A 20839-nucleotide genomic window follows, 5' to 3' on the forward strand; every position below is an offset into this window, starting at 1 on the left:
TTGGTCTGAATCACTGAGTGAGTTTACTGTATGTTTTCCTGTAGCTTTGTGAACACAATAGTTTAAATCATGTTTTTTTTTGACACTCTATTTGTCTTGAGTCCTTAATGTGTTGTATATTTGTGGCCAGAGAATTCAATCATCAGTAGGTTCATAAAACTCATGTTTTTGTTAAAATGGCCATCTGATACTGTCTCTTACCCGGAAGAGAATACTGCCTTAATTTAAATGTGCCCTGTTGTCACATAGCCCAGGTGTTCAGGTATTACTCTTTGGTACCCTGTATGATGGAACAATAAACACTGTTTTGGAATTGTCTGTTTACTTGTGTATCTTCTAGATTAGATTGTCATCAACTCAAAATCCCTGGCACGTAACATGATGCCCAACAGAAGTGAGATGTTCTGGTCAGTAAATGCCTTTTGAATGAACTAGAATAAGCAAATATTGGCCCGGGTGCGGTGGCTCACGCCTGTAATCCCAGCACTTTGGGAGGCTGAGGCAGGTGGATCACCTGAGGTCAGGAGTTCAAGACCAGGCTGGCCAACCTGGTGAAACCCTGTCTCTACTAAAAATACAAAAATTAGCCAGGCATGGTGGTGGGCACCTGTAATCCCAGCTACTCGGGAGGCTGAGGCAGGAGAATCACTTGAACTCAGGAGGCAGAGGTTGCAGTGAGCCAAGATTGTAATGTTGCACTCCAGCCTGGGTGACAGAGTGAGACTCCATCTCAAAAAAAAAAAAAGAATAAGCAAATGTTAGAATACAAACACACACCATTCATTGTTTGTTTCCACGTGTAATTACCAAGAAATAATAAGGTATCTGGCATAGAGCTAGGTTCTGGCTCCAGGTCATTGTGGCCCAGAACAGACATGGCAACTGCTCCAATAGGCTTTCAGCTGGGGAGTGGGGAACAGACAATAATGAAGGCTTCACACAAAGTAGTGTTCAGTTACAAATTGAGGTAAGTGCTTTGAAGCAAAGGGACATATGGCAAATAAGGCTGACCCAGATTTTGGGGGCTGAAAAGGCTTCCCAGGGAAAGTGGCATTTAAGATAAAACCTGCAAGATGAAGAGGAATTAATGATAGGCAGTATGTAGGGAAGACAGAAAGCATCTCAGGCTGAGGGAACAGTTGTGCAAATGGTCTGTGGTGGGCAGGGACATGGTGGGGATCAAAGAGGTTTTCAGAAGACAAACCTGGGAGACAGGTCAGGGTCAGACTATTCATGGCCTAGAAGACCTCATTGAAGATGCCCTGCTTTGTCTTAGGAGCAATGGTTTGCCTTTTAAAAGTTGTATGGAAAGGGCCGGGCATGGTGGCTCACGCCTGTAATCCCAGCACTTTGGGAGGCCGAGGTGGGTGGATCACGAGGTCAGGGGTTCAAGACCAGCCTGACCAACATGGTGAAACCCCGTCTCTACTAAAAATACAAAAATTAGCTGTGTGTGGTGGTGGGCACCTGTACTCCCAGCTACTCAGGAGGCTGAGGCAAGAGAATTGCTTCAACTCAGGAGGCAGAGGTTGCAGTGAGCTGAGATCGCACCACTGCACTCCAGCCTGGGTGATGGAACGAGACTCCGTCTAAAAAAAAAAAAAGGTTGTATGGGAAGATACAGGAGTGCTAGGATCAGATTTGCAAATGTAAATAAAGAGAAAGAATAAAATATTTATTCTTGGTTGCTGCATTACTTGTACCCCTAAATAACCAAATAGTATATGAAGCTAAATTTCTCTATAGATGTGTTCCAGGTAATACATGAATAGGAGTGATAGGATACCATCATTCCTCAATTGAAAGTGAATTATATGTTTAGGCAATAATTATCAATAGATGTTAACTTTACAAAAAAAGACAAGCAGACAAGATTCCTGGACATAGATAATACCACCATTTGATAGACTTGTCAAGCCTGAATCTGCCCAAGCTTCTAGACCTGACTAGCATATTTTTAGGAAATGTGGGGCCAGGGGAATGTGCTACCCATATCATGGAGATGAATTCAGTACGATCCAAATCCTGGGAAACTCTACAGGACAAACAACTTGGATTATTTCAACAAAGAAATTGTAAGAGGGACAGAAGAGAGATGGAGGGGAACCTATAGATTAAAAGAGAGGTACATAAATGTATGGACCTTATTTGGATTCTGATTTGGACATACTAACTGTAAAAGAAAACAAAACATTTATGAGACACTTGGGGTAATTTGAACACTGGCTGAATATTTGATGATATTAAGGGATTATGTATTATGAATTATTCTTAAGTGTGATAATGTTATTTTGATTATGTTTAAACAACAACCAATAGCTTCCCTATCTTTTAGAGATACTTACTGAAATATTTATGAATAGAATGATGTGATGTCTGGGATTTTCTTCCAAGTTGGTGAATGTTGAAGCTGAGGGATGGGTCAATGAGAGTTCACTTTCTTTTCTTTCTGCTTTTGTTTATGATTGACATATTCCATTATAAAGAGTTTTGAAAAGTTATGGGAAAAAGCAACAAAAGAGATCATCTTTGGTTTGACTTTTCCCCTCACCCCCGAAATCCTCAGTATGTTTCAGTTGAAATTTATCAGCTGGTCACACTTCAATACATTACTATATTAAAGGATTTTAATTTTAATATCTTGATATATTAACATGTTTTAATGCTTATTAGACTGATTGCTTTTTAAAAAATTTTAATACATGTTAATTGTGGAAAATTTGGATATGTAAGAGAAGCCCAGTGAAGACAATTAATAGCACCGATAATCCCACTACTCTAGAGAGAGCTATAGTTAATATTTTTGAGTGTTCAATCTCATCAGGAATATATACATATTAAAACATAATTTTAATTATTAACCAACACATTTGCTGCTATTTTTTAGCAGGTCATTGTGACCATTTTCCCAAGGCATTAGGGGTTCTATTATAAGCAAATTTTAGTGGCTGTTTAGTGTTAACATCAATAGACATCTATGGCAAAATGTACTTAATTCTGTCTCGTTAAACACTAAATTAAAAAAAAAAGGTCTAATGTGGAAATGGTGCTCTAATAAATAGACATAAATATATCTTTTACACATTCTGATTATTTCCTTTGGGTAAATTCCTATAGTTAAATTGCTGGGTCAGTGAGCATGTGTTTTTGTAGTAATTTTATAAACCTTTGAAATGTTGATCCTGATTTGCACTCCTGTAAGCTATCTATGAGCATGCTTATTTATTCTGTGTTCTCATCAACTCTGAATATTATGCATAAAAATGTTGTGGCCAGTTTGTTGATGAAAAATAGTATTAAATAGATTTAATTGGCATTTTTCTGATTACATTTGCCTTTGAACATTTTTTCCTGTTTATTACTCACTGGTTTTCCAATTACCAGACATATCCTTTGTACATTTTTATATTTGTACATTCTTTTTATGCTTAATTGTACATAGTCTTTATATAATAGGGATTGTATCACTTTGTTAGTCATGTTGCAAGAATTTACCCTACATGTTTTAAAATTCAGTGTGTGGAATTAAAAAATTACTAATATACACGGGGCGTGGTGGCTCATGCCTGTAAGCCCACCATTTTGAGAGGCCAAGGCGGGTGGATCACTTGAGGTCAGGAGTTCAAGACCAGTCTGGCCAACATGGTGAAACCCCATCTCTACTAAAAATACAAAAATCAGCTGGGCATGATGGTGGATGCCTGTAATCCCAGCTACTCAGGAGGCTAGGGCAGGAGGATCGCTTGAATCTGGGAGGCAGAGGTTGCAGTGAGCCAAGCTCGTGCCATTGTACTCCAGCCGTGGGTTACAGAGTGAGACTCCATCTCTCTCTCTCTCTCACACACACACACACACAAATTTTAATATATAGATTTTTCAAATTTTTATATAGTAAGATTAATTTTGTTCATGCATTCTCTCTTTGGTATTACAAAGTCCTTTTCCATTTCAAAAGTATTGTGTTTGCCTATTTTTAAAAATTGTTTCATTTATTTTACATTTGACTCTTTAATTCACATAGGTCTCATATTGCTATATTGCTTAGACTAGAGAGCTAACATTATTTTTCTAGCAGTGATCAATTATTCAAGAAGTTGAACACTTCTTTGCTCTCTGAGTCAAATTGTTACTTCCTCGCATATATTCAGATATTTTATATGTAGGCTTTCTGTACTCTTTCAATGAACGCCCTGCTTCCTAATCTTGCGCTAGTAGCGGTATTTTAAGCGCTGCAAATTCATGGATAGTTTTAATATATAGTATCATTACTTAAAAAAAAAAAACTTTGATTCCATTAAAAAAAATCTTGGCTATTTTTCCCCTTTCAATCTTCCAAATAGCTTTTTTAGTCTTGTTAATCTCATTCTTGTTAAGGTTCAACAAGAATTTTCTTATAATTTTGAAGGAGATGACATTAGACCCATTTGAGAGATTTGATATTTTTACATAATTATTCTCATCCAGTAACAAATAATGTGTCACCCTTTAGTGGTGTTCTTTCATGTTCTTCAGATAAAGTTTTGTATAGACCCTGTGTCAGTCTTGTTAATTACTAGATATTTTATACATAGTGATGTTTTTGTGAATGGGATCACAAACATGCAGCAGTTTTATTGAGATATAATTTACGTACCATGATTTGTGCTTAATTTCAAAGCTAATGTAGCTCTAGGCACAAAGCGTACATACTACCTTAATACCACTTACAGTTTTCTGTTTCTTCTTTTCTTTTTTTTTTTTTTGGAGACGGAGTCTCACTCTGTCACCCAGGCTGGAGTGCAGTGGGGCGATCTCAGCTCACTGCAAGCTCCGCCTCCCGGGTTCACGCCATTCTCCTGCCTCAGCCTCCCGAGTAGCGGGGACTATAGGCACCCGCCACCACGCCCGGCTAGTTTTTTTATATTTTTAGAAGAGATGGGCTTTCACAGTGTTAGCCAGGATGGTCTCAGTCTCCTGACCTCGTGATCCACCTGCCTTGGCCTCCCAAAGTGCTGGGATTACAGGCAGGAGCCACCACGCCCGGCCTGTTTCTTCTTTTCAAGGGTGATTCTGACCACCTATTGATGCATATTTTTTTTTTTCAAGACAGAAAGCAGGATTATCTAATGCGGACATCTCTGAATTAGGCACACAGAAACATAAGCTCTAACTTCATCGTGCTTCGTAAGCAAATCACTTAACCTCTCTGGACTTTCGGACTTTGTTTTTCTCTAAAGTTCTTTCTAGCTCTGTATTTCTTTCTTTTTTTTCTTTCTTTTTTTTTTTTTTTTTTTGAGACGGAGTTTTGCTTTTGTTGCCCAGGCTGGAGTGCAGTGGCTCGATCTCGTTTCACTGTAAACTCCACCATCCGGTTTCAATTGATTCTCTTTCCTCAGCCTCCCGAGTAGCTGGGATTACAGGTGCCTGCCACCACACCTGGCTAATTTTTGTATTTTTAGTAGAGACGGGGTTTCACTATGTTGGCCAAACTGGTCTCGAACTCCTGACCTCGTGATCCACCTACCTTGGCCTCCCAAAGTGCTAGTATTGGTCGGGCGCGGTGGCTCACGCCTGTAATCCCAGGACTTTGGAAGGCTGAGGCCGGCGAATCACGAGGTCAGGAGATCGAGACCATCCTGGCTAACACGCTGAAACCCTGTCTCTACTAAAAATACAAAAAATTAGCCGGGCATGGTGGCGGGCGCCTGTAGTCCCAGCTACTTGGAAGGCTGAGGCAGGAGAATGGCGTGAACCCGGGAGGCAGAGCTTGCAGTGAGCTGAGATCGCACCACTGCACTCCAGCCTGGGAGACAGAGCGAGACTCCATCTAATAAACAAAAAACAAAGTGCTGAGATTATAGGCATAAGCCACCGCGCCTGGCCTAGCTCTGTATTTCTAAGTATATAATGGCCCTCAAAATATTTGAGCCTCAGAATTTGTGTTCTAGAGAGAGGGAAATCAGAATTTACATGGTAGCATAGCCAGACACAGTGGCTCACATTTGTAATTCTAGCACTTTGGGAGGACTGCTTGAGCCCAGGAGTTTAAGACCAGCTTTGGCAACATAGTGAGATCCTGTCTCTACAAAAGATTTAAAAATTAGCCAGATGGGGCCGGGCGCGGTGGCTCAAGCCTGTAATCCCAGCACTTTGGGAGGCCGAGGCGGGTGGATCACGAGCTCAGGAGATCAAGACCATCCTGGCTAACATGGTGAAACCCCGTCTCTACTAAAAATACAAAAAACTAGCCGGGCGTGGTGGCGGGCGCCTGTAGTCCCAGCTACTCGGAGGCTGAGGCAGGAGAATGGCGTGAACCTGGGAGGCGGAGCTTGCAGTGAGCCGAGATCGCGCCACTGCACTCCAGCCTGGGTGACACAGCGCGAGACTCCGTCTCAAAAAAAAAAAAAAAAAAAAAAAAAAAAAAATTAGCCAGATGTAGTGGCATGCACCTGTGTTCTCAGTTACTTGGGAGGCTGAGGCAGGAGGATAGCCAGAGCCTGGGAGGTCGAGGTTGCAGTGAGCTATGATCATGCCACTGTGCCCTAGCCTGGGTGACAGCGTGAGATTCTGTCTCAAAAACAAAATAAATAAGTGAATAAATGAGTAAATGGTAGCATAGCAAATGAAATATCATAGCAGTGAAAATTTGAAATATATTTTGTGTTTTATCCTCTGTTAGGTGGTATAGACTCAGTTTGGCATTTTAATTGTTCAGAATATTGACTTTGTGTCCTGAGTCTATCAAGCGTGATTCAGAATAAAGCATGACTTCACTCTGTAAGGATGTGTCACCCCTCTATTTTAGATGTCATTTTAACACTTCTGAGGGGAAGAACACGTTTTTATTTTAAGGTTTATTTTTATAACAAATGACCCAACCATAGTATTTTTGAACCTGGTGGCATTTTAATATTAGCTATTTCCTTCCTATTGATGCAAGAAAAGCATTCACTTAAATCTGAAGTGAAATCTGCAGTGTAATTTGAAACCTGAAATGCTTATTGATTATGGTAAAGTATGGAAAATTAATGACTTTTGGAATCTATGCCACAGTCAAATTGAGCAGAGAATCTTCTCCTGGTAGGGTGCTTGGGATGCTAACTTCTATTAGCTGCTGCTCATTTCTACCACTGAATATCTAGCAACACTGTTCTCAGAAGTAACTGAACTTGCAGAAATAGCTCATGAAGTCATTTTCTATTTAAATAGTCTGCACTTTTTAGAATAAATACTCTTTAACTAGGATGATATTAACGTATGTCTTCGACAGCAACTGCATTGAGAAGACAGACTGCAAAACACTCTTGTACCCCATCCAAGTATGGGTCTTTTATGACAGATTGTTGTGTATCTGAAGGAGCTATTGTGTCAACAATGAGCATCGTAATTAGTCTAAAAATCTGACTCAATGGAACAAATGCATTTTAATGGCATGCATTTTACTTTAAAAGGATGTACCAAAATAGAGCGAGAGTCTGAAAGCAGAGCATTATTTTATAATGAAAGACTAATATATGGGTAGTTCAAACTAAAGGAAGAGTGTGACTGGGAATGAAAATTGACTTAGGGTAGATAAAATCACTCCCATCAGCAAACCACAAATGCTGGGGGAGAGTTATCTGAAGTGGTACAGGAACGAAAATTAAAGCGGTTACCAACACCCCGGAATGTCCTTTACTGAGATGCTGACCTAAGTGGGCAGATGGCGGCTTCCTGTGGCGCTCGACACAGGCTGGCATTGCAATATCACATTTACCCACTTTACCAAAATGCCATGAAGTTAATGCTGGAATAACCCATTTCTTTTCATGTTTAAATTCTACTTATTAAGTGTGTTGTAATATTGAGGGGGAAAGGAGTAAGTTTAGAGATTGAGATAAATTTCTAACATGTTTAGAATAGTGCTTAAGGGTGTATCTTTAGAAATAGGGTCCCAACTTTGCAGCATCAAGGTGGAAGTTATGTAATAATATTTTGTTTGGTATTGACATCACTATACTTCTGTAATTGATTTTTAAAGACTGTGCTTTTTTTTTTTTTTTTTGAGATGGAGTCTCTCTCTGTCACCCAGGCTGGAGTGCAGTGGTGTGATCTTGGCTCATTGCAGCCTCTGCCTCCCAGGTTCAAGCGAGTCTCCCGCCTCAGCCTATTTTTGCATTTTTAGTAGACGGAGTTTCACCATGTTGGCCAGGCTGGTCTCCAGCTCCTGACTTCAGGCGATCCACCCGCCTCGTCTGGGATTACAGGTGTGAGCCACCGTGCCTGGCCTATTTGTATTTTTTGGATGAGAACTTGCAGTTTGTGGAAATATACCATAGTACATTTTCTGCATTTATATTATTCTGTTTATTATGTTGGAAACTGCACATGTGCACTTATATACTAAAAAAATTAGGCATGAGGCTGGGCATGGTGGCTCATGCCTGTAATCCCAGCTCTTTGGGAAGCCGAGGCGGGCAGATCATGAGGTCAGGAATTCGAGACCATCCTGGCTGACATGGTGAAACCCTTCTCTACTAAAAATACAAAAAATTAGCCGGGCATGGTGGCACGTCCCTGTAGTCCCAGCTACTTGGGAGGTTGAGGCAGGAGAACCTCTTGAACCTGGGAGGCGGAGGTTGCAGTGAGCCGAGATCACGCCACTGCACTCCAGCCTGGGCAACAGAGTGAGACTCCATCTCAAAAAAAAAAAAAATAGGTATGTGATGTCAACCTGGGTTTTTTTTTAAAATTACTGTCTGTGATGATCCATATGTTTTTTGTATTACATCTGCTACTAAAAAGAGCAACAACTCTATTCCATCAGAGTCCTCTTAGGCTGAACCCGTTTGGCCAGATGGAATAGAGAAAACTGTAAGAAGAATGTGAGTATTCCATCGTCGTATAAGACATTTTATTTTCTGGGCAGGATTTCCTGTTGACCCCAAGTCACCATTTACGTCTCTTACCATCTCCTCTTTCCTGCTTTTTCTGCCTGCAATGTTGTTTCAGGTTTGTTTTGCAAATTGCTAACTTCATACATGCATGGTGCAGTTCTTTTTTCTTTCCCTCAGATGCCTCCTTTTGGCTATTGGCAGCCTTGCATAGGGCAAGGATGCCTTTTCAGAAATACTGCGTGATTCACAACTTCTTGGGGTGGAAGTCTGTGAAGAGATAAATAACTATAAGAATAAGAATAAGCACTGCTAATTGAACATGGCTATGGTGGATAGGTGGATTTGGATGCATGCATAGTGGCCTCCTGAGGAAGGTGCCTTACCCTGACATGCAATCCTAGGTGCCCTTTGGCAGGAAGCATCTATGTGGTTTACAAGTTTAATGCAGAACAGGAGCTCCAAGGATCTGGAGCTGAAGGGTGGTAAAGCTAAATGCACATTTCCTAGTTTTCTAGGCTGAGGAGAGTATGATCTTCCTTTGAGAAAGTCATAGGGTGGATAAAATGCTACTTTGCAAGAGGTACATGCTCTTAGAGCACTGCTTTATGCTATCAGTCCAACCATGTTATAAACTATATAAGAAAATGGACTGTATCCTATCTACCTCTGCATTATCTGTGAAACAGTGCCTTCCATTGAAACACAGATAGCTGTGGCTGAATGAATTGAGCAGACATTCAAATGCTTGTTGGATGGGAGGAAAAAATGTAGGAAACATTCCCTCTCCATTCCAAGTTTCCGAACTTTTCATTCATCTGTGTTCTGTTATTTTCTCCTACTGAAAAGAACCATGGAAGGAACAGATGATACAAAGAAGACATTCTTGTCCATTGGCATGTGAGAAAGAAGGGCAGAGGTTAAAGAGGGAACAAGGAGTCAAGCTTTGGGGCTAAAGAGGCGTCCTCAGGCTAGTAAGGTGGATGGGGGACTAGTGGGGAGGGACCATCAGTGTGGGGGCTGCCCTGGGAGGTCATGTCTAGTTCCATGTAAAGCCCCAGAAGTGACCTTCTGGGTCTTTAGCCGTGGAATTCCAGACTATACTGCAGTGAAAAGAAAGACGTCTTTTGTTCTTTGGTTAATAGTACATTCCGGAGTCTAATTTGGAGAGGCCAGATCTGTGAGTGATAACAGGGTCCATTTAAGGAAAAGACATCTTTGTTGAAAATGAAATAGGGCAAGGGTGAAAAGGTGGGGCGAGGCGGATGTCAGTTTTGTGTATTGCAGTATTCCATTATCTAAAACAGTGCCGGCAGATAGTAAGTGCTTAATACCTAGTTGTTGAATGAATGCTTCATGACGATCTTTGAGGTATTATTTGCTGTATGAGTTTCAGTTCAGGAATATTTTAAGGGGATTTCAGAGTGCCCTCGGAAGCTGCTGGTAAAGAGGAACTCTAGCAAGGTGACCAGGTTAGACAAAGATAGAAAAAAATGCTTCTGGTCATGGTCACCCTTTCCCAGGCTAAAAGTACTCATTGGCACCAGAAACTCTTTCCTGTATTTTAAAAAATGTTATAGCCTATAACTTTGCACACTAAATTTGGCTGTGTTGACATTGGCATCAGCTAACTCAATCTCTTTTCCTTTTTTTTTTTAAATTTATTTTTATTTTTTTTTTTTTTTGAGATGGAGTCTTGCTCTGTTACCTAGGCTGAAGTACAATGACATGATCTTGGCTCACTGCAATCTCCTCCCAGGTTCAAACGATTCTCCTGCCTCAGCCTCCTGAGTAGCTGGGGTTACAGGCGTGTGCCACCACGCCTGGCTAATTTTGTATTTTTAGTAGGGACAGGGTTTCACCATGTTGGTCGGCCTGGTCTCAAACTCCTGACCTTGTGATCCGCCCGCCTTGGCACTCTGAAAGTGTTGGGATTACAGGCATGAGTCACCACACCCGGCTTGAAGCTGGGAGGCGTAGGCTGCAGTGAGCTGAGATCAATCTCTTTTTCTAAGGCATTGCACACCCACACATGTGTAACCCAGGAGGGTGGCACGGGAAGTATTTCCAGCCTGCAGACATCGTAAAGAGAGGAAGTGCTCCTTCAGGAGGACAAATGGAAACATCTGCTGCAGCTTCTTAGTGCTCTCCTGGCTTCCCCTTTCAGTTGCTCAACCCTAAATACATTTTCTCAACCATAGACATCAGGGCATGCTATGGGAAAATTATGGGCTGGGCATTTCGCAACCATTTATTCACAATTCACAAATACGGATTGAACCCCAATTGTGTGTTAGTCTCCTGGCTTTGCAGGCCGTGGGTATGAATAAGGCAGCCACCCTCCCTCCTTAGGGCACTCGCAGAATTAACTTATTCTTCTCCAAGAGAAGTAAGCTCATGATAAGAAACCAAATTCATGAATTACTTATTTTTTTGCTAGGCTCTATGCAAAGACACTTTCCATACCTTAATTCACTTAATACTCAGGAAAACCCTGTGAGAAAAATTTTAGAGCTGTGAAAACTCTCAGCCTTTGAGGATTTGGATAACTTGCCCAAGGCCACTTTGAATCTAATAAATGCTCCTTGGTCCAAGCAAGTTGCTTCTCACAATTACACACCCTACACTCCTGTAAGATGCTAATGGAATTGATCCTGCCATGCTCTAGGTGAGCGGAAGAGCTGAAATAGCAGAGTTTAAAATTCTCTAGACCAAAGTCCATCTCTGTTACTGTTTCCCACTGCTTCCTTGAATGGTTGGGTACATACTTGTCTGGGCCACATTGCTTTCTCTTTATATAGGGCTTGTTTGGAAAGATCTTTGTTTTCTTGAGTCCCTGGTTACCATCAGTCATTTTTCATAGAAATACAAATGAATTAGCCTTATGTAAAGGAAGGATTCTTATTTTATTCTCGGAAGAAAACCTTCGAACTTAAATCCAAATTTTCTTTAAATCATTAAAAATGAATGAGATCGTTTTCATGCCTCCTAAAATATATTGTTTTCCTTTTTAAGAATTTAAATTTGATTTTATTGCATTTCTCTAAAGTAGGTTCTGGCATGAGTAGCTATAAGTGCAATAAATTGTGTGTTTTGACCAACTAATCAAATGGCAAAAGTCACTAGCGAAAACATATACCAAGAGAATATTTCCTGTCTTCACTACTCTACAGATACCTCTTCCTAAAAAAATTTATTTTACTGTGGTAAGAACACTTAACCTGAAGTCTATCTTTAACAAATTTTTAAGTGGACAGTATGGTATTGTTGACTATAGGTACAATGTTGTCTCGCAGACCCCTAGAACTTATTCATCTTGTTGAACTGAAACTTTATACCTACTGATTAGTAACTCGTCATTCTCCCTTCCTCCCAGCCCTACCATTCCAGTCTTTGATTCTATGAATTTGAATATTTTTGGATACCTCATATAAGTGCAATTATGCAATATTTGTCTTTGTGTAACTGGGTATTTCATTGATGTTTACTCATATTGCAGAATTTCCTTCTTTTTAAAGACTGAATAATCCTCTGTGTGTGTGTGTGTGTGTGTGTTTGTACATCACATTTAAAAAATGTCTTCATCTTTTGATACACATTTAGGTTGTTTCCATATCTTGGCTATTGTGAATAATTTTGCAGTGAAAATGGGAGTTCTAGTATCTCTTTGAGACCTTGATTTCAATTCTTTTGGATAAATACCCAGAAGTAAGGCTGGGTGTGGTGGCTTATGCCTGTGATTAAAGCACTTTGCGATGTCAAGGAGGGAGTATGGCTTGAGGTCAGGGATTTTAGACAATCTAGGCAACATAGCAAGACCCTGCCTCTACCCCCCCAAAAAAAAAAAAAAAAAAAAAAAAATAGCTAGGAGTGGCGATGTGTACCTATAGTCCTAGCTACTCTGGAGGCTAAGGCAGGAGGATCACTGGAGCCCAGGAAATCAAGGGATGGTGCCGCTGCATTCCAGCTGGAGTGACAGAGCAAGACACTATCTTAAAAAGCACAAAAAACAAGCAAGCAAAAAATACCCAAAAGTGGCATTGCTGAATCATATGGTAGTTGTATTTTTAATTTTTTCAGGAATTTCTGTACTGTTTTCTATAATGGCTGTACCATTTTGCGTTCCCACCAGCAGTGGGTTCCAGTTTCTCTACATCCTCGCAAACACTTGCGTTTTGTATTTTTGATAATAGCCATCCTCATATGTGTAAGGTGATATCTCATTGTGATTTTGATTTGCGTTTCCTTGATAATTAGTGATGTCAAACTAAAAAGCTTCTGTACTGTAAAGGAAACAATCAATAGTGTGAAAAGGCAACCCATGGAATTTGCAGAAAATATTTGCAAACCATATATCTGATGAGATGTGAATCCCAAAAACATATAAAGAACTCTTACAATGAAATAGCAAAAAGACTAATAACCTGATTAAAAAATGGGCTAAGGACTTGTATAGTATGTCTCTAAAGAAGACACACAGGCTGGGTGTGGTGGCTCACACCTGTAATCCCAGCACTTTGTGAGGCTGAGGCGGGTGGATCACAAGGTCAGGAGTTCAAGACCAGCCTGGCCAATATGGTGAAACCCTGTTACTACTAAAAATACAAAAGTTAGCCAGGTGTGGTGGTGCACACCTGTAGTTCCAGCTTCTGGGAGGCTGAGGCAGGAGAATCACTTGAACCTGGGAGGCAGAGGTTGCAGTGAGCCAAGATTGCGCCATTGCACTCCAGCCTGGGTGACAGAGCGAGACTCTGTCTCAGAAAAAAAAAAAGTCTTTATTACTATTCTTTAGGTGCAAAGTCACAGAATGCAGAGGTGCTTCATTCAAACTCAATTTACACCTGAGTGCCTTCCTCTTGAGGGCATGGCATGTCACAGTTAATATACCCCTCCAAAAACATATGGCTTGATTTAGGTATTGTTAAAATAGCTCCACTGTACACTTTGACTGTGTCACTGGAATTAAAAAGGAAATTGTCTTGCTCACACACAACTGCAAGACAAACAGTTGAGTGTCTGTGTATTATTGTCAAATAGAATGGATATAGCATGTAAGTTTTAGCTGCGATGCACTCTAGAATGAGGAATTCCCCTTACAATTGAAAGGATATGGAGCATTCTTTTGAGGACTGCCTCACATATTTAATATATATCTTGTTTTGTCTGGGGACTGCTGCTCAGGACTCTGCCATCTGTAGTGGGTGGCAACCAAATCTCAGTCCTGAAGAATTCATCTGTTAATTTTCTTTCTTCCTCTGACTTGATGATACCATTGTGGTTACTTCTCCTCCCTCTCCAATCAATAACATCTCATTTTCCATTATTACATCTTAAGTATATTGCAATTGTTGCAAGCTGTTACATTTTCATTTTGGAAATGTGATGGCTGGAAAGATCACCCATCTGATGATCAAGAAAAAGGAGTAGGAGTCAAGTCCTCCAAATATGGATAGTCATTTGACTTAGTTCTTAGATGGAAGAGCAACTCTACCTGCATACATTTCGCAGTGTTAGCTCACCCAGCCATACCATTTTATAGATGAAGATCCTGGAGCTTGGAGATGAAGTCACCTGTCCACGTGGGGTGGATGTAGCTCCCAGAGTCCGGAGTCCTCACTCCACTCCACCTACTTCTTTTAAGCTTTACATTTGAAAGAATATCAGGATTTTAGAAGTAGTGTCTTACTTCTCTTTGAATATAAGGAAAGAAGTGTTTGACAATTAAAATCACCCAGAATTTTCTTTTCTTTTCTTTTCTTTTTTTGAGACAGACTTTTGCTCTTGTTGCCCAGGCTGGGGTGCAGTGGTATGATTTTGGCTCACCGCAACCTCCGCCTCCCGGGTTCAAGCAATTCTCCTGCCTCAGCCTCCCGGGTAGCTGGGATTACAGGCATGTGCCACCGTGCCTGGCTAATTTTGTATTTTTAGTGGAGACAGGGTTTCTCCGTGTTGGTCAGGCTGGTCTCGAACTCCTGACCTCAGGTGATCGCCCACCTCGGGCTCCCAAAGTGCTGGGATTATAGGCGTGAGACACTGCACCTGGCCCTGGCCCGAAATCATCTCCCAGCCAATTCAGCCTTCTACAGGCGCCGCACCGCGCCCGCTAGTTTTTTGTATTTTTTTTTTACCGTGTTAGCCCCAACCTCGTGATCCACCCATTCCGCCTCCCAAAGTGTGGCGCGCCCGGCCAATCACCCAGAATTTTCTGCACCCCTTTTCACACCCAATGTCTGGCAGGCCTCACACAATGTCTGGAGACACGTCACAAATTAGTTTTAATAAGTGGAAGAAATCACCCGAAAGGTGACTTCCTAGAAGTCTCTTTGTGTTCTTGTTTTTCATTCTTTGGTTGTTCTTTAATGGAAAACACTTTTTTGTGTGTGTGTGGGGGTTAGGGTGAGGAATGGTTCTAGCTTTTTACCAATGCATTTCAAATTTAGAAAAAATAGAATCGTTTATGTGTGAAAAGTTGTGTGGGAACCTTTCTTGGAAAGAAATTTAAATGTTTAAGGAATGTGCTCTAAATTGCAGGAAGAGTGTGGACTGGTGGGATTATGCAATGTTGGGACCAGGGTGCAGCTCAATCTAGTCTGGGATTACCCATGGGTGAGCCTGCCATGGGGCTATTCTCTCCACAATGGCTTGGGCCCAGGGGTGTTGGTGGGAGGCTGGGGATGGGGTGTGCTGAACTTCCCCTTCCTCCCATCTCCACTGGCTTCTGCCCCGGGGCCAGTGGCAGGCAGTGGTGGTTCTGGTTGGTGAACACATTGGGAGGAAGAGCAGAAATTCAATACTTGGGACACATTTTTTTCAGGGAAGTGTGTCTTTGCAGTTTGAATTAAAAATGCAAAATGAGTGTCCAGGCGCGGGCTTACGCCTGTAATCCCAGCACTTTGGGAGGCTGAGGCGGGCGGATCACCTGAAGTTGGGGGTTCGAGATCAGCCTGACCAACGTGGAGAAACCCCGTCTCTACTAAAAATACAAAATTAGGAGGACATGGTGGTGCATGCCTTAATTCCAGCTACTTGGTAGGCTGAGGCAGGAGAATTGCTTGAACCCGGGAGGCGGAGGTTGCAGTGAGCAGAGATTGCGCCACTGCACTCCAGCCTGGGCAACGAGAGCAAAACTCCATCTAAAAAAAAAAAAAAATGCAAAATGAGGGGCTGGGTGCGATGGCTCATGCCTGTAATCCCTGCACTTTGGGAGGCTGAGGCAGGCAGATCATTTGAGGTTAGGAGTTTGAGACCAGCCTGACCAACATGGTGAAACCCCAATTCTACTAAAAATTACAAAAAAAAAGAGCCAGGTGCGGTGGCTCAAGCCTGTAATCCCAGCACTTTGGGAAGCCGAGGCAGGTGGAACATGAGGTCAGGAGTTCAAGAGCAGCCTCTGGCCAAGATGGTGAAGCCCCGTCTCTACTAAAAATACAAATATTACCTGGCATGGTGGCAGGCACCTGTAATCCCAGCTGCTTGGGAGGCTGAGGTAGAGAATTGCTTGAACCCGGAGGTGGAGGTTGCAGTGAGCCGAGATCGTGCCACTGCACTCCAGCCTGGGCGACAGAGCGAGACTCCGTCTCAAAAAAAAGAAAAAAAAAAAAAAATTAGCTGGGTGTGGTAGGGGGGCGCCTGTAATCCCAGCTACTAGGGGAGGCTGAGGCAGGAGAATCACCTGAACTCAGGAGGTGGAGGTTGCAGTGAGCTGCGATTGCTCCACTGCACTCCAGCCTGGGCAGCAGAGTGACAGTTCATCTAAAAAAGAAAAAAAAAAAAAACTGGAAATGAGGGTTTATTTCCCTTTGCCAGGTGCAATATTATATTCCTTTCACAACAACGTGTCAAGGAAAAGAGTCAAACTCTGTAAAATATTTAAAGAGGTTTATTCTGAGCCACATATGAGTGACCATGGCCCCAGGCACAATCTCAAGAGGCCCTGAAAACTTGCACCCAAGGTGGTTGAGTTACAGTTTGGTTTTATGTTTTAGAGAGACATAAGGTATCAATCAACACATGTGGAGTATACATTGGTTCTGTCTTTAAAGGCAGCATAACTCAACGTGGGGACTTACAGGTCATAGGTGAATTCAAATATTTTCTGATTAGCAGTTGGTTGAAAGAGTTAAGTAATTATCTAAAGACCTGGAGGAGTGTTTGGGTTAAGATAAGGGGTTGTGGAGACCAAGGTTCCTATTACAAAGTGATATAGGTGGCTGCCCTCAGAGACAATAGATGGCAAGTGTTTCCTATTCAGACCTTAAAAGGTGCTAGACTCAGTTAATCTCCTCACTATTGAGAGGGCCTGGAAGAGGGAAGGACCCAGTTGTTAGTAGAAGTTCTTTACAGATGCAATCTTTCCTACACACACACACACACACACACACACACACACACACACACAAAACAGCTTTGTAGGGGCATTTCAAAATATGGCAAGGAAACATTTTTTTTGGTGTAAAATATTTTGATTTCCTTCCATATCTATCATGTGATTTTATGCCAGAGTCAGGTTGGGGAGTAAGCCAAGTCATATAGGGTTAAGTAAAACCCATCTGATGAGATTTTATGGTTTGTAGGGTGTGACTCCCCAGGTCCTTTAAGATAAGAATTTATCTTATAAATTCTTATAAATATGGGCAAGAGAGGAAAAAGGTCAGTTTAGTTCGCAAAAGAAAAATCCTCAGGTGAAAGTTATGTCCAAAAGGAATGGATTGAACTGATTGTAGTAACGGGGCCAATTTTGCAGGCATCCATTACTTCTTTTCTCTCTCTCCTTTCCCTGCCTCCAGCTCTTTTAAGTCTATTCTCTTTTCTTGAGACATGATCTGGCTCTGCTGCCAGAGTGTAGTGGTACTATCAAGACTCACTGCAGCCTCGAATTCCTGGGTGCAAGCGATCCTCCCCCCTCAGCCTCCTGTGTAGCTGAGACTACAGGTGTGCACTACCACACCTGGCTTCTTCACATCTGTTCTATTAATCCATTGATGTTTGCCTTTATAATATTTGTGTGTGTGTGTGTACCTTTTAATATAAATGATATCAGATGCACCTGTATAAGTTTTCATATGGCTGATGTAACAAAGTAGCACAAATTTGGTGGCTTAACAGAAATGTATTCCTTCCAGTTCTAGAGGGCAGAAGTCCAAAATCAGTGTCACTGGGATGAAAAGGTGTCAGCAGAACTGTGTTCCCAACAAGGGCTCTATTGAAGGATTGGTTCCTTGTCTCTTCCAGCTTCTGGTGGCTGCCAACATTCCTTGGCTTGTGGCTGCAGCACTCCAATCTTCAAGGCCAGTGTCTGTCCATCTCTCTCTCTGCTCTACCTTCACATGGCCTTCTCCTGTGTGTGTTCGTGTCAAATCTCCCTCCCCTCTCTCATAATGACACTTGCGACTGTGTTGAGGTACCATCCAGGGTGACCCATGATAATTTCCCCATCCAAAGATCCTTAATTTAATCACATCTGCAAAGATCCTTTTTCCAAATAAGGTAGTATTTATAGACCCCAGGGATTAGGACCGGATGCCTTTGGAGCCACTATTCAGTCTCTTATAATACCTATTATGCAACTTGCTTTTCTTGAAGTCCACAATCTCTTAGAGATTTTTTTTTCCCATGTTGGCTAACATAGACCTTCCTCACTTGAAGTCATTGCTGTAGAGTGTCCCCAGGATGGGTATTTCATATTTTGTTTTCAGTTTATTAAATTGATGAGTGATGTTTTAATTTTTTTTCCATTACAGACATGTGGTAATGATTGGGGAAGGGGCTAAAGTGATATACACTGATTGACAGTACGTGTTACATCTCAGGGGTACGGGATGAGTCCTTCAGAATATTTTCCTGGCCGGGCGTGGTAGCTCACGCACTTTGGGAGGCTGAGGCAGGTGGATCGCCTAAAGTCAGGAGTTCAAGACCAGCCTGGCCAACATGGCAAAACCCCATCTCTACTAAAAATACAAAAATTAGCAGGGTGAGGTGGCAGATGCCAGTAATCCCAGCTACTAAGAAGGCTGAGGCGTGAGAATCGCTTGAACCCAGGAGGCAGAGGTTGCAGTGAGCCGAGATCGCGCCACTGCACTCCAGCCTGGGTGACAGAGCGGAAAAAAAAAAAAAGAATTCCTGGCTACTTCCAGAGTTTTCTTGTTGTAATAACTAAACCCCTCTCCTGGTCCTTCCTGGTCATCCTGACCGCTGGTGTTGAAAAGTAGGTGAAATACTCACCAGCTGTCTGGCCTTAGGCATTTACCTCTCTCTCAGTGCCTCGGGTGCTAGGTGCTTAGTCTGTAAAACAGGTATCATCATAGCATCTACCTCCAGGGTTCTCAGGGGTTTGGAGGAGTTAATGTATCTAAAGCATTCAAAACCTGCCAGGCACACAGTGGGTGCTTTACTAGTGTTAGTTTTTGTTGTTACTGTTAACGGCTCCTTTCCCCACCCACACCCAAGGAAAAACTCTCAAATAGCTGGCATGAGTATGGTCATCCACCCCAGCAGCCTGCCTGTCTGTGAGGGCCTCCGCCCTCAGTGAGCGGCTTGGTCCTACTCACCTGGGCTCCTTTCTGCTCCCTTTCCTCCCACTGTTGAGTCTCTCTTCCCTGGGGTTAATCCACCAACCATTTCGCCCTCTTCTGTGTTTGAGCTTCATCCCTACCCACTTTTCTTCTCCCTCTGTTGCTTCCTTCCATTCCTTTTTTCTCTTGAGACAGAGTCTGGCGCCATCTTGGCTCACTGCAACCTCCGCCTCCCAGGTTCAAGCAATTCTCCTGCCTTAGCGTCCCAAGTAGCTGGGACTACAGACGTACACCACCACGCCCTGCTGATTTTTGTATTTTTAGTAGAGACGGGGTTTCACCCTGGTGGCCAGGCTGGTCTCGAACTCCTGACCTCAGGTGATCTGCCCGCCTAGGTCTCCCAAGGCGTGAGCCACTACGCCTGGCCTCTGCTCTCTTTCTTCCACCTTTCTCTTTGACCTTATTCCTCCTGCCACCCCCCCTTTTATTATTAAAACAGCTTAAACAATGGGATAAAGGTCACATTCTATTGTATTTCTTGAGGGATGACACTTAGCTAGACTGTGTGACTAGAAAGACTGAAAATTTCCAACAGAAGGAATAGCAAGCAGGCTGAGAGGACCAGAAAGGTACTCAACCCTAAAGCTTGTGTAAAGTAGAGTGATAAAAACCCACAAAAATTAAGTTGCCTAGCACAGTTCAGTAGTGGAGAAGGCGGTCTTTATGGAGGGTAAATAGAGGTATTTAGGATAAAAGTCTGAAACACTTAGATTTTGGTTAATGATGTCAAAGAAATGTTCTTAATTTTATGGAAAAACTGTTTTTTAAATCCTAGACAATTCTACCTAATTCTTTTGGTGTGTACATGTATGTGTGTGGGTGTGTACAGACACACCTTCATATTTTAAAATAAATTTACTGTGAACTTGCTAACTTTATTTTATATTTTATTTTATTTTTGAGATGGAGTTTTGCTCTTGTTGCCCGGGCTGGAGTGCAATGGCTCAATCTTGGCTCACTGCAGCCTCTGCCTCCCAGGTTCACGTGATTCTCTTGCCTCAGCCTCCTAAGTAGCTGGGACTACAGGCACCCGCCACCACGCCCAGCTAATTTTAAAAATATTTTTAGTAGAGACAGGGTTTCACCATGTTGGCCAGGCTGGTCTCGAACTCCTGACCTTAGGTGATCTGCCCGCCTCGGCCTCCCAAAGTGCTGGGATTATAGGCGTGAGCCACCGTGTGCGGCCTATTGTTTTTATTTTTTAAGAGAGAGTCTCACTCTGTTGCCCAGGCTGGAGTGCAGGGGCATGATCTCGGCTCACTGCCACCTCCGCCTCTTGGGTTCAAGTCATTCTTGTGCCTCAGCCTCCCTAGTAGCTGGGACTAATTTTTGTATTTTCAGTGGAGACGGGGGTTTCACCATGTTGACCAGGCTGGTCTCGAACTCCTGACCTCAAGTGATTGCCGACCTCGGCTT

At 42.3% G+C, this 20839-nt stretch overlaps 1 protein-coding gene across 21 annotated transcripts in view; it reads left to right on the forward strand.

Annotated features, from left to right (window-relative positions):
* LOC126953309 (uncharacterized) overlaps positions 1 to 20839 on the forward strand; it is a 598727-nt gene that overhangs the window by 32890 nt on the left and 544998 nt on the right. The gene's annotated exons all lie outside the window — the stretch shown is intronic.

Source organism: Macaca thibetana, chromosome 4 (genome assembly GCF_024542745.1).
Source record: "Macaca thibetana thibetana isolate TM-01 chromosome 4, ASM2454274v1, whole genome shotgun sequence".
In the NCBI taxonomy this organism is placed as follows: domain Eukaryota; kingdom Metazoa; phylum Chordata; class Mammalia; order Primates; family Cercopithecidae; genus Macaca; species Macaca thibetana.